Raw genomic sequence first — 14,502 nt, forward strand, 5'->3', positions numbered from 1 at the left:
AACGTAATGTGCTCTGTTTTGAGGGGACATGTTGAGTTTGGGATGAACGTGCAGTTTGAAATATACATTCAGCAGCTGCTAACGTAGGACCAGGGCTCAGGAAAGCGTGACTTACCCAGGGTCATACAGCTAGTAAGTGCTCAAGGGCGGGATTTGAACCCAACTTTTCCTATTTCCAGGTCAAGCACTCAGTCCTCTATCTCACCGGCTAGCTACGTATAGGACCAGGCATATATGTTCAATGACAATAGTTAATAAAACCAACAATATCTGAATAATTAATTTCCACTTATGGGTCTTGTAAGTGTAAGTTATAATTTATAGCCTCTAATGAGATTAGGCATTTGGGAAGTTTGAATGAAAAAACAGGCCATGTCAAATGACTCAAGTACTCAATTTTTTCCAAGCTATTAAATCCCTATTAGACACAGACCGAATTCCTGTTCATTAGATGCTTTCGAAGTCTTCTAAATGACTGCTGATATAGTTATGGAGGTCTAATGCTTTTCAATGCATGCACTCTACAGCAGAGTGGCATTGTATCATTTTAATAGCTAGCATGTTTCCCATGGAAAAAAAAACCCAGGCATTTACAATTGAACGATTCCAACTGTTTAAGCAAATGAGTGTTTAAGCCATTTAGCCAATCTCCTTTAGAGGAGCCCATTTTCTTTAGTGGGTTCCCTCTCTCATAAGTACTAAAATTAGAAGGAACTTTAAAATGCCATCATTTCCAGACCCCAGCCAAGAACCATTTTCCGAAAAGTCCTCTCACCTAGACGGAGTAGATCCAGGTTAACGCATTACGTAAGATGTACTGGCTGTCGTTGAGCCAGGACGACCATTTGAAGGGGACGGACTCAAAAAGAAATGTAGCATTTGTTGAAAATGTTTAAGATATAGTTAACTTAATTTCTTTCGCCTTCAGAATTCTGGAGAGAGACTTCTGATTTGTGTACTCTGCCATGGGTACGATGAGAGATCCCTATCAGTTATGTACTGTGGCACAGCACACAGCACCCAGCAGCACCGAGATGCAGAATGTTTTTGATTGAAAGGTTTGTTGCTTTTTTTGCCGGAGAAGGGGCAGGAAGCAGGAAAAAAGATGACAAGAATGCCATATTTAGAACCGAAGATCAGAGGCTTAGTTTTGTGACCTTGAGCAAGTCTTTTTCTTTCTTGGCCCTCAGTTTCCTTATCTGTAAAATGAAGGGCTTAAACGAGATGATCTCTAATCTCTCTCCTCTAAGGCCTGACATTTCATGCTTCAAAACAAGTCAGTTGGGGGCAGCTGGGTGACTCAGTGGGTTGAGAGCCAGGCCTAGAGACGGGAGCTCCTGGGTTCCAATCTGACCTCAGATACTTCCTAGCTGGGTGACCCTGGGCAAGTCACTAAACCCCAGTTGCCTAGCCCTTGCCACTCTTCTGCTTTAGAACCAATGCATAGTATTGATTCTACGATGGAAGGTAAGGGTTTAAAAAAAAACAAGTCAGTTCTGATATTCCTCCCCAGATTCTTCATTTGAGGGTAATGTTCCATAAATGTGCCATCAGATTAACATCAATGCAAAGAGCTAGTTAATCTCCCCACTGTTGGGGCTGGTTGTTCAGGGATTGCATTTTAAATTTATAAATGAAAGGCCATCAAATGAAAAAAAATAGAACAACAGTGCTTGGCTTTCTTTATTTTGGGGAAGAGCCTCTTATAAGGAAATGACTTGTAGAACTTGGCAGAATATTCTCCAGTCAAAGATAAAGCCCCTAAGTAAACAGTAATATCCTGGGATACTTGGGACCACATTAGCAGTCTTTAATTGCTGTTAGATGGAAAATGCCATGCCAGGCTACTTCTGGGGGCTCATACTTGGAATGCCAGAAGCATTGTAGTGGACCACTTCAAAGATGAATATTCCCCACCACTAAACCTTTTGCCTGTTGACCAATGCTTGAGTGTTACCATGTTCCACATTGATAGCTCTGTTCGAGTCACATAGAAAGTGGACCATGAGTTTGTTACTTCCGGTTGGGGTTACAGTAACTTAAGGGAGTCCTTTGCTCTTAGGCTAAAGAGCTGTGGTGGCATTTAAACAGGAGATGCTTCTGTTTGCCAAGACATGATCAGAGGAAATGTTCAGAGGGTGACGATGATCTTGGAGGGTGGTGCAAATCTGGGAATTAGGAGACCTGGGTTCTAATTTCCCTCCATGATGCTAACTGCCCTTCCTTTTGGGAAGTCACTTCTTTCTGGACCCGTTTCCTCATCTGCAAAATGAGGGAGTTGGACTAGATGACTTTTTTTTAATTAAACCCTTATCTTCCGTGTTGGAGTCAATACTGTGTATTGGCTCCAAGGCAGAAGAGTGGTAAGGGCTAGGCAATGGGGGTCAAGTGACTTGCCCAGGGTTGTCTGAGGCCAGATTTGAACCTAGGACCTCCCATCTCTAGGCCTGGCTCTCAATCCACTGAGCTACCCAGCTACCCCCAACTAGATGACTTTTAAGGATCCTTCTAGCATTATTTTTTGTAATAGCTACAATGGCAAGGTTAGTTCACTTATAACACAAGAGTCAAAGATAATTTCTGTCTCCAGCAACTCTGTAAGGTGTCCTGGCACCAAGAACGTTTGCTTGTCCTCTTGTTGAGGGAGTCTAACTCTGATTTACTCCTAAGAATTTCACTGTTCCTTACCTGCCTGCCTCACTCTTCCAATCTTGCTACTTTCCCTGGGTCTCTACATACAGTCCTGCCCTTTCTCCTCCCAGAACAATCTCTTGGCCCATTATCATGAATGAACCTAATCAGGGAAGTTGGTTGCTTTAGAGAAAAGAAGAATAAGGCAGGCTATGTTGTTTACTGAGACCTGCTTTGTTAGTGGAAGACAACATTTGGCCCTTCTAGAAGGGAAAGCACGGGTGCCTCAATTATAATGACAGCTCTCTGTCTGCCTCCGACCTCTTTTTTTAAACATTTATTTATATTTATTTTTTAGAAAAGTTAACATGGTTACATAATTCATGCTCTTTCCCCTTCACCCTCCAAGCTCCCCCCCCATGGCTGATGCGTATTTCCACTGGTTTTATCATCTGTCATTGATCAAGACCTATTTCCAAATTGTTGATAGTTGCATTGGTGTGGTAGTTTCGAGTCTACATCCTCAATCATGTCTGCCTCAACCCATGTTTTCAAGCAGTTGTTTTTCTTCTGTTTCCACTCCTGTAGTTCTTCCTCTGAATGTAGGTAGCGTTCTTTTCCATAAATCCCTCAGAATTGTCCTGGATAATTGCATTGCTGCTAGTACAGAAGTCCATTACATTCAATTTTACCACAGTGTATTGGTCTCTGTGTACAATGTTCTTCTGGCTCTGCTCCTTTCATTCTGCATCAATTCCTGGAGGTCTTTCCAGTTCACATGGAATTCCTCCAGTTCTTTATTCCTTTGAGCACAATAGCATTCCATCACCAACAGATACCACAATTTGTTCAGCCATTCCCCAATTGAAGGGCATACCCTCATTTTCCAGTTTTTTGCCACCCCAAAAAGCACGGCTATAAATATTTTTGTACAAGTCTGTTTATCTATCATCTCTTTGGGGTCTCCGACCTCTTTTTTAAAGCTACGTTTATTTTTATAAAATTAAATTTCATTTACAAAATCCCCTTAACATTGAGAATCCATAGAACCGAATATACTTGCTTGGCAACTGTTTGCATTCAAATCAGTTATTTAAGAAATGAATGACAAATTATAATTTTTCAGACACCGTCCTCATCAGAATTCTCTGTCCATTTCTCCTCATTCACTTTTTCTCTCATATGGTCATACAGTGAACACTATTCTTTGGTTGTGCCTTTTTGTTTTGCAGTATTTAGTAAAGGTTTTTCCCAATTTCTTTATGTTCCTTATATTTTTTCATCTTAATTGAATAACAGTATTCCATTATATTAATGTACCACAATTTATTTAATCATTCCTTTATTGTTTTACTATCCTGACTTTTCCAACGCTGTTGTACTAAAGATGCTACCATAGGAAAAAGCCACATTCTAGGTTTTTCCACCTCAGGAGGGATAAATGAATCAGGAGCAAGGGAATCTGGGATCTTTCTATTTGCAGAAATTGTGAGATATCTTTGTGCATGCATCTTACTATCCCAATTCGATTTTAAACAAAGAGTAGGAATTATGTTTTGGATTCTTCTGCTTCCCTTTGTGGTTCTGTGAGGCCTGAACTTCGGGAGTGAGAAGTCACTGTGTCCTCCTGCATTACTCAGAATTTCAAGGAGCCTGGGGTGGAGGTGGAGGGAAGAATGTAGAAGACTATTGGACTTCTTCTTTCTCAGGTGCCTGCAGCTCCTCATCTGGAAGGAAAGTAGTGGGATTGGGCTGCTGGGGAGGTAGAACCCAAATACTTGGCCTTAAAAGCACTGTAATCAGGGAGCAGCTGGGTATCTCAGTGGCTTGAGAGTCAGGCCTAGAGACGGGAGCTCCTCAGATACTTCCCAGCTGTATGACCCTGGGCATGTCACTTGACCCCCATAGCCTAGCCCTTACCACTCCTCTGCCTTAGAACCAATACATCCTATTGATTCTAAGACAGAAGGTGAAGGTTTAAAAAAAAGCACTGTAATCAAATTCTCGAAGATATTTGAGTGCACCAAACCTAGTGAACATAGTTCTAGATTTTGCTTGCTAAGTTGCTACTTCTACTATCTTCAATTGTGGTTGTGGAAATCTAGAGTCTGGGCAAAACTTTTGGACTCTTTGCCATTTAGTTTTCACTCCCAACTCACTGGCCACAGGCTGGACACATACTTCCTAGTTCTTACCTCCTTCCACTCTAAGGCTTGCTTGATTGTTTGTTTCCTTCCTTCCTTCCTTCCTTGCTTGATTGTTTTCTTCCTTCCCTCCTTCCTTCCTTCCTTCCTTCCTTCCTTCCTTCCTTCCTTGCTTGATTGTTTTCTTCCTTCCTTCCTTCCTTCCCTCCCTCCCTCCCTCTGCCACACACATAAATAAGGCAATACTTGCTTAGGTATGATAGATCAGGCAAGAGATGGTGAGGGCCCCAATGAAGGGTGCCGGCCCAATGAGTGCACAGGGAACAAAATGAAAGTAAAGCTGTGGAGGTAAAAACCAACAGGCCTGGGAATCTGATTAGATATGAACAGTGAAGGGATACTCCAGGAAACACTCCCAACGGTAGGCAACCTTTTTGGCCGTGAGAGCCATAAATGCCTGAGGAAGGAGGAGGTTGGAGGCAGAAGGCACTAGAATATGGGGCAGGGGCTGAAGGGCCCCCTGGGGCACATCCTGGGCCTCTGCCCCGACTGGCCGGGGAGGTGGAGCCAAATATGGCTCGAGAGCCATATGTTGCTGACTCCTGCAAAGGCTATGGAACCTGGGTGATCTGGAGCAGGGGCAAGTTGAGGGCTGTGTGCAAAATGAAGTCTACATTCCCTGGCTTTAAAAGTTATGCCCTAGACATTTGTTAAAAAATTTTTTTAAATGTGTTAAAATTTTTATTTTGTTGTTTAAAAAGTTGTTTTTTAAAAAAGCTTTTAAAAGTTTACAAAAAAAAATCTGTCATTTGCCCAGAAGCATAGTCTGTAACCAAGAACACAGCCAAAGAATTTGATTAATTCAAGAATTTGCTAGATGGTTTTGAGTATAAGAGTATAATGGTCGTTGACAATGCTTTGAAGTTTGCCAAGGTACCAGACGTGTGTTATTGCATTTAATCTTTAGGACTTATTTAATTTAAATTTGAAGGGAAATGTAATACTTTGAGGTAAGTCTTGGGGTTGTTATCATCACCATTTTACAAATGAGGAAACACGTGTAAGGAGGTTAAGTGGTCATAACCACAAAACCAGAAACTGTTAGAGGGCAGATTTGAACTCATGTTTCTCTGTTACAGCATTCTGACTATAATGCTTCTCAAACAGATATGTCGTTGAGACTGCAGGTCTCAAAAGTCTGTGCAGGGGACAGCTGGGTAGCTCAGTGGATTGAGAGCCAGGCCTAGAGACAGAGGAGGTCCTGGGTTCAGATTTGACCTCAGACACTTCCCAGCTGGGTGACCCTGGGCAAGTCACTTAACCCCCGGTGCTTAGCCTTTATTACCCTTCCACCTTAGAACCAATGTAGGTTCTAAGGACCAATATTGGTTCTAAGGCGGAAGGTAAGGGTTTTTTTAAAGGTTGGTGCAATTTTAAGCTTTCAAAACTTATCTACAAAAATAAGTTTCTTTCTACTTACTTGGGTTTGGGAATTTTAACTGACTTCAGTTGTAGCAAGAGGAGGCACCTTGTCATCATACATGGCATTCGGGACAGGTACAGGATAACGCTTTCACGGAGTGGTGGATCCAGAAGGGATCCGAATGGCCAAATGAGTTAGTTACCTGATCAGTTTCCAACAGTATTGGAGTGGGGTTCATGCCAGAATTGCCTTGTTCACATCAAAACCTCATTCTTTGGACGATCTTAAGGCTAGGATTACAAATGCAATCTCTTCGGTCACCAAGTGTTTGGAAAGTTCGAAAATGGACCGGACCAGAGCGATGTGCAGGCCCGGATGGTAATTGTGTTGAATTTTGATAAGAAACATCAGTATATTTCACATTTAGAGAGCGGGTTTCCCAAATTTCCTGGGTGCTCAGCTCCACTTCCGCAAAGTGAAGCCGGGAATGGCTCCTTGAGAGGAAGTTGGCGGATGAAGAAAAGGCAACACCTCGCGCCCCCCCCCCACATCCTGTGCTTTCCCCACTGAGAAAGTCTTTCACTAAAGTGGAGGACTGCTGGCTGAGACTTCAGAGTCGACATTTAGTCCTTCTGAAGTAGACTACTCAATTTATTATTAAGCAGGGCTGAGATACCCTCAGGCGCCATCTTATCCCCAGGGGGTCCAAGGACCAATCTGTGGCCATTGCTCCGGGCAAGTAAGGCCCCTGGCTACCTGGCCCGAGCATGGTTCAAGAGAGAAGTTCCTAGGCAGCTCCTTGTTTGGATAAATCCCTAAAATGCCCTTTGATAGTGTCCCTACAAAAACAAAGGGAAAAAAAAATTTTGGGCTTGGTCCTACCGGGAATCGAACCCGGGACCTTCTGCGTGTAAAGCAGGTGTGATAACCACTACACCACGGGACCTGCCATATGCATGGGTATTAAAGCAAGCATGATATCCACTACATGCCGCGAGACCGCCCCATATGAATGGGGGCTGTCTGAAGTCCTTAAAGGGGTATGAATATTTGTGTCGGAGGTTCTATATTGTCAGTGGAGTTTCTATATTGTCAGCGTAGGGATAGCTGGCTTGCTCGGGTCCTTGAGACCTTGCTACTTATTCCTTCAGCCAATCAACATTTATTAAGCTCCTACTGTGTGCCAGGCTCTGTGCTAAGGCAGAAGATAAAACAAAACAAAACAAAAGGCAAGTCTGACCGCCAAGAGCTTACAATTTAAAGAAGAAGACAAACAAATATACAGAGCAAATTGCATACAAGAGAAATAGGAATTAATGAACGGAGAGAAAGCTTTTAAGAGGCTTTCAGTAAAGGATGGGATTTTAGTTGGGACTTAAAGGAAACTTGGGAGGTCTGGAGTCAGAGCTGAGAACGGAGGGTGTTCAAAACATGGGAGACAGCTAGGGATAATACCAGAGGCCTTTCATAGCCGTTAGTCTAATTTTATTGTCCTCCTGTTGTGTCTGACTCCTTGTGACCCCATTTAGGGTTTTTCTTGGCAGAGATACTGGAATGGATTTTGCAGCTCATTTTACAGAGGAGGAAACTGAGGTAAATAGGACAGAGACTTGGCCAGGGTCACACAGCTAGTAAGTATCTGTCCCAGGCCAGATTCAAACTCAGGAAAATGAGTCTTCTTGACTCTCCTCTGCCCCCCCACCCCCAACTCCATCCACTGTGCCACCTAGCTACCCTGTCAGTCTAACTAAATATACTCACTATCTATAGAGACTCACTAACAAAGAACTCCTAAAAGAAATAAAGTAACCTGCTGGAGGACTGGGTCATGCCAATTCCATAAAAATGACAAAACTATCAATATTTAATTATCATTTTAATATAGTTAATAATTTTATTTTTATTTATTTTCTTTACTAATTAAATATTTAACAATATAATTATCATTATATCATGCCAATCAAACTACCAAAGGGATACTTTAGAAAACTTTATAAAATGATAAGAAAATTCATTTGGAGGAACAGAAAATAGGGAACATCAAAGGAAATGATGAAGATAGGTAGGACTAAAGGGGGACAAGAACCTCCCAGTTTCAAACTTCATTATAAGGCAGCAGTCAATAAATCCATTTGTTATTGGTTTAAAAAATAGAAAAGTAGATCAATAGCAATAGACCAAACAAGGGAGAATCAAAAATAATGTAACTCAGTAACCCAGTGTGTGATATACCCCAAAACTTAAATTACTTAGGAAAGAACTCCTCACTTGATACAAATTGCTGGGAAAACTGAAAAGCAATCTGGCAGAAATTAGGCTTAGACTAATATTTTATATCACATTCTGCAATTAATTCAAAATGGGTACATGACCTGAATATAAAAGATTATAGCAGGGGGCAGCTAGATGGCTCAGTGGGTTGAGAGCCAAGCTTAGAGATGGAAGGTCTTAGGTTCAAAAGTGTCCTCAGACACTTCCTAGCTGTGTAACCCTGGGCAAGTCACTTCACCCCCATTGCCTAGCCCTTACTGTTCTTCTGCCTCAGAACCAATACACAGTATTGATTCTAAGACAGGAAAGTAAGGGTTTTAAAAAAAAGTTTATAGCATAAAAAAATTAGAAGAGAAGCAAATCATATCCCTTTCACAGCTTTGGATCTCACAGGAGAAAGATTCTTGTTCAAGGATCTCTGGGTAGTTTTCTTTGACAATTTCTTGTAATATGATATCCAGCATTTTTTCTTGATCATGGCTTTCAGGTAGTCCAATAATTCTCAAACTGTCTCTTCTAGATCTATTTTCTAAGTCAGTTGTTTTTCAATAAAATTTCATGTTTTGCTCTGTTTTTTTCATTCCTTTGATTCTGCTTTATTGTTTCTTGATTTCTCATGAAATCATTAGTTTTTTGAGGGTCAATTCTGCTTTTTAGGACCTGATTTTCCTGTCAGTTTTTGGTTCTCCTTTTTCATTTGGCCCATTTCTTCTTGCATTATTTTCATTTCTCCTCACATCACTTTCATTTCTCTTCCTCACTTTTCCTCTGCCTCTCTTAATTGGTTTTTGAAATCTTTTTTGAGCTCTTCTAGATTCTGTGTCCAATCCATATTTTTATTTTGGACTTTGCATGTATTTGCTTTGCTTTCACTATCCCTTTCTGTGTCTTTACCTTGTTCTTTGTCTCCATAAAATTTTTTAGTTAGATACTTTTTTGTTGTTTGCTCATTTTTCCTGTCTAATCACAGGTAGGCTCTGTTTTCTGGGAAGTTGAGGTACCCTCTTAAACTTCAGTCCTTCCTTAATGTTATTCTCAGCTTATTTTCTAGGTTTTTATCAGGTTCAGTTCTTGGAGGATGATGTGATTGTCTGAGGGATGAGAGCTCTGAGAGTCCCCTCCCCTTGCTGATTCAATTGACCCTTGAGAGCTTCATAATTCAGAGACTTGCCTTGGGCTTGGTTGTAAGCTTTTGGTCTTACTTTGACCTTGATCAGGTCAGGAACTACTTAAATTGTAGCCTTGGGCTTAGGTGTAAGTTTTTGGTCTTACTGTGTACTTGTTCTAATTGAACATACTCTTGATTGCCCTATCCTGGAGCTCTGCTCTGAGCTTTAGGCAGAAAGATCAGGGTCCCCCTTAGTACTATCAGCCACCCCAAACTGTGGACTATGTCCTTATCTGAAGTCCAGACTGGGATTCCTGGCTTCTCTCCGAGTCCACATGGACCAGCCCACTTCAGCCCAGACTGCCCAGGGCTGGGACTCCAGAATTCTCCACAGGTTTGAAATGTCAAGGAATGTGGGTTGGCTTGTACCACTATTTGCCCAGTCAGGTTCTCAGGGCTGAATTTTGGCTTGAGATTAGGTTCTGAACCTTGGTCAGCAGGCGTGGGGTGGGGGGGGGTGTGGCTTGTTCTTGGCTTGTTCTTTACTCCTTGCTACAGCCTCTTGCTGTCTCTGCTCCCCTCTCACCCCAGGGTCCCATATGTTGTCTGTCTACCTTTTGGGTTTTTCTTTTCTTTTCTTCTCTTTTTAAAACCCTTACCTTCCATCTTGGAGTCACTACTGTGTATTGGCTCCAAGGCAGAAGAGTGGTAAGGGCTAGGCAATGGGGGTTAAGTGACTTGCCCAGGGTCACACAGCTAGGAAGTGTTTGAAGCTAGATTTGAACCTAGGGCCTCTTGTTTCTAGGCCTGGCTCTCAATCCACTGGGCCACCCAGCTGCCCCTGGTTTTTTTCTTTTCTTGAAAATTGTTTCACTCTGTCTCCTTGTTGATTCTTTTAGTCCTGTATTCATTTTTTGGCAATATTTTAATATTGGTTGGAGAGATTTCTCATGGTGTTTTGGAGCTATTCTTGTTTACTCCACCATCTTGGCTCTGCCCCTGAAAGTCCTTCCAGGAGAAGGATTCTTAAGCAAACAAGAGATAGAGGTATTTTAAAAAATAATTTTGATTACAGGAAATTAAAAAGCTTCTACATAAATAAAATGAATGCATGTAGGATAAGAAGGGAGAATGGTTGGCTAGGAAAATAAAATCTGGGTTAAAATATCTATGGATATTTGGTTTAGTATCTAAGTTATACAGACAAATAACAGAATTATTTAAGACCAAAAGCCAGTAAGTGGTGTAGTGCCTAGAATTTTAACTAGTAAGGCTATTTCTCTGCAATAACATAGTTTATTAATAGGGACATACAATCTGTTAATAAAGGACAGCTTTGTGTGGAAATAGGCGTAGGGAGGTTTGACTCAGTCTTTTATACAAAAGTACTTCTTCCTTTTGATTGGTCTTACTAGAGTATATCATTTTGACCTCCCAGTACCCTATTGGTAGATATTTAATGAGAAGGTAGGCTTAGATCTCAATGGCTCCCCTATACTTCATCTATAGTTTCACCAAAGCTAGGCTGACCTATCCCTTCCTGGTACTTTGGCACTTAAGAAATGACATTTTATTTTATTTTTTAAATTAAAGTTTATTTAATTAATTTAGAATATTTTTCCATGGTTACATCATTCATGTTCTTTCCCTCCCCTTCCTCCCACCCCTCTCCCATAGCCAATGAGCAATTCTACTGGATTTTACATGTGTCATTGATCAAAACCTATTTCCATATTATTTATATCTATACTAGGGTGATCGTCTGGAGTCTACATCCCCAATCATATCCCCATCGAACCATGTGCTCAAGCAATTGTTTTTCTTCTGTGTTTGCACTCCTGTAGTTCTTCCTCTGAATGTGGGTAGTGTTCTTTCTCATAAGTCCCTCAGAGTTGTCCTGGGTCATTGCATTGCTGCTAGTACAGAAGTCTATTACATTTGATTGTACCACAGTGTATCCATCTCTGTGCATAATGTTCTCCTGGTTCTGCTCCTTTCACTGTGCATCAATTTCTGGAGGTCATTCCAGTTCACGTGGAATTCCACCAATTTATTATTCCTTTTAGCACAATAGTATTCCACCACCAACAGATACCACAACTTGTTCAGCCATTCCCAACTGAAGGGCATCCCCTCATTTTCCAATTTTTTGCTACCACAAAGAGCACAGCTATATCTATTTTTGTACACATATTTTCCCCTATTATCTCTTTGGGGCACAAACCCATTGGTGGTATGACTGGATCAAAGGGCAGGCAGTCTTTTAAAGCCCTTTGGACATAGTTCCAAATTGCCTGCCAGAATGGTTGGATCAATTCACAACTCCACCAGCAATGCATTAGTTTCCCAATTTTGCCACATCTCCTCCAACACTTATTGCTTTCCTTTGCTGTCATATTAACCAGACTGCTAGGTGAGAGATGGTACCTCGGAGTTGACATTTTATTTTTGGGTAAACAAAGAGTAGAGGTCCCTGACCAGATAAATATTTTAGGGGCCTGGAAGAAATTACCTTCCTCAGTTATACCCTTGATATAACTGCCTGACCTTCAGAGGCTGGAGTTCGAGGGAATAAATGGATTCATAGAGAATGAATAATACTTATATAATCTCTCTATGTAATACTAAATGGTTATAAGGCTAAATAATATAATTCAACATTAATTTTTCTTATTGGGCAGATGATTTGAACAAATAGTTATCAAAAGAGGAATTGCAAATTATTAATAACCATAAGTAAGAATGTTCAACATCACTAAGAGAAATGCAAGTCAAAACAAACTAGAAGCTGTCCCTCATACTTAGAAAATTGACAAAGGTGACAAATGATGGGAATAGTCATTGTAGGAGGGGTTATACTAATTAATGATGCTTTGTTGGTGGAGCTGTGAATAAGTATAACCATTCTGGAAAAGAGTTTGGAATTATGCAAATAAAGTGGCTAAAATGTCAATAGGAATAATAATAATAATAATAATAAAAATGTCAAAACCCTTTGATTCAAACATTCTGTAGTTAGGCAGGTAGCCCAGGGAGGTAAATGATTAAAAAGAAAGGACCATTATAAATCAGAATATTTATAGGAGAACTTGTTGTGGTGCAAAGAAGTGTAATCAAAATAGATGACCTTTGGTTGAAGAATAGATAAACAAAATGTAATACTTGAATGTAATGGAAGATTCCTGTGCTGTAAGAAGCAATGACTATCATTACTATAGAGAAACCTAGAAAGACTTGAATGAACTGATGCAAAGTTAATTTAAGCAGAGCCAATAAAATATACACAATGATTGCAGCAATGCAAATGGAAGGAATAACAACCACAAAATAGTAGAAAATGAATGGTGCAAAATTACAAAGAAGAAGCTTGGTTCCAAAGAAGAAATATGAGGAATAAACACCTCTTCTGCTCCTTAGCAGAAGTGGTAGGATGTATCAAAGTGTGGAACATTATAAATGTTGATTTTTTTTGACTTATTGATCAACTTTGATGGCTTCCTGCTCTTCTTTAAAAAATTCTTTTTACAAGGGATGGCTCTTTGGTAAGAGGGTAGGGTGGCAGTGGAAAATTGAAGATTATGCAGAAATAAAAGATAGAGACAAAACTTTAAGAAAATATTACTAGAGTTGCATGGCATCATGGCATTTCAAATTCATTTTACATTTCTATTGCTATAGCTATCTATCCCTGTCAAAAACTTAGCCCAGAGGGAAAGACCAGAAAATAGAAATAAACTTTGCTGTAATCAAAACAGTTCAATCATTTATTAACTGTAGAAACATTTATTAAGCACCTACTATGTTCCAGGCATTGTGCCAGGAACTGAAGATACAAGGGCAAAAATGAGACAATCTCAATGGGCCAGGGGAGACGATGTGAATGTGTGTATGACACAAAAGAGATCAAAGATAATCTGAAAGGTGGACAGTGGCATTATATCCCAGCCAGTTGAGGACTAGGGAGGGATTCTTGCAGAAAGTGGTGCTTGAGCTGAGTCTTGAAGGAAAGCAGATATTGCAGTAGGAGAAATGGGGAGGAAGTACAAATCCAGGCATGGAGAAAAGCCAGAAGAAAGCTACAGCGATGCAAGATAGAGGCTATTGTAATAATCTGGCTGCGAGGTGATAAGGAAATGACCTAAAGCAGTGAAGAGAAGAGGACTATTTCTTTGATACCTTTTGTTCTTATATTTTTATATTTTGTTTTTAATTTCCCCAAAAGAGCCCTCCTTTGTGACAAAGAAAAATGTTCAGCAAAACCGACAAGACAGTGTGACCGTGTCTGACACTCTGGGTGGGGTATCAATACCTCTAGCCCCAGTTCTCAGACCTCTCCTGGTGATGGCTCATCTCTTCTCTTGGGCCAAGACTGGTCATTACAGTTAATGTGTGCATTTCTAAAAATGATGATCGAATCACCTGTTCATCTTTTTCCTTTTCTTCTCCATTAAGAAAAGTTTGGGTGCCAATATAGAGACACATCTTGAGTTTCCATCGGAGTGTGCTACAGGATACCAGGTATTCATAGTTTAAGTAGATACCAAATCTAGGACTTGCCTGCTGTCACATTATATAGTCAAAATTTAAGCTTCCTATTTCAACAGGCAATTCCCCTTCCTTCGACCACATAAACCAACAGAGAACTTGTTACATATGACATGTTGCACTGATAGGTTCACATTTTTGGCAACCCCTATTTTAGGGACCAATAAACCTTAATGATCTATGCTCGAGAATTACCGTGTTTGAAATCCAAACACCCAAAGTCGGTAGTCTCCGTGCTATGTAACTGGAAAGAGCTCATGCTCTATCTTTGGGTTGAGTCGTTTTAGACCAATTGACTGGTTAGTTCAGTCAAGATAGTAAAACCTTTTGCTTGTGAAGATAAAGCCTCTGAGTTCCATAGCAGTCAGTCCAAGGAAATT

At 40.5% G+C, this 14,502-nt stretch overlaps 1 non-coding gene across 1 annotated transcript; it reads right to left on the reverse strand.

Annotated features, from left to right (window-relative positions):
* Window positions 1-7,071: 7,071 nt before the first annotated feature.
* Window positions 7,072-7,144, reverse strand: TRNAV-UAC. Its single transcript has one exon. It is a non-coding gene; the product is annotated as a tRNA-Val (tRNA).
* Between the last annotated feature and the right edge of the window lie 7,358 nt (window positions 7,145-14,502).

The sequence above is a fragment of the Gracilinanus agilis genome, chromosome X (genome assembly GCF_016433145.1).
Source record: "Gracilinanus agilis isolate LMUSP501 chromosome X, AgileGrace, whole genome shotgun sequence".
Lineage (NCBI taxonomy): Eukaryota > Metazoa > Chordata > Mammalia > Didelphimorphia > Didelphidae > Gracilinanus > Gracilinanus agilis.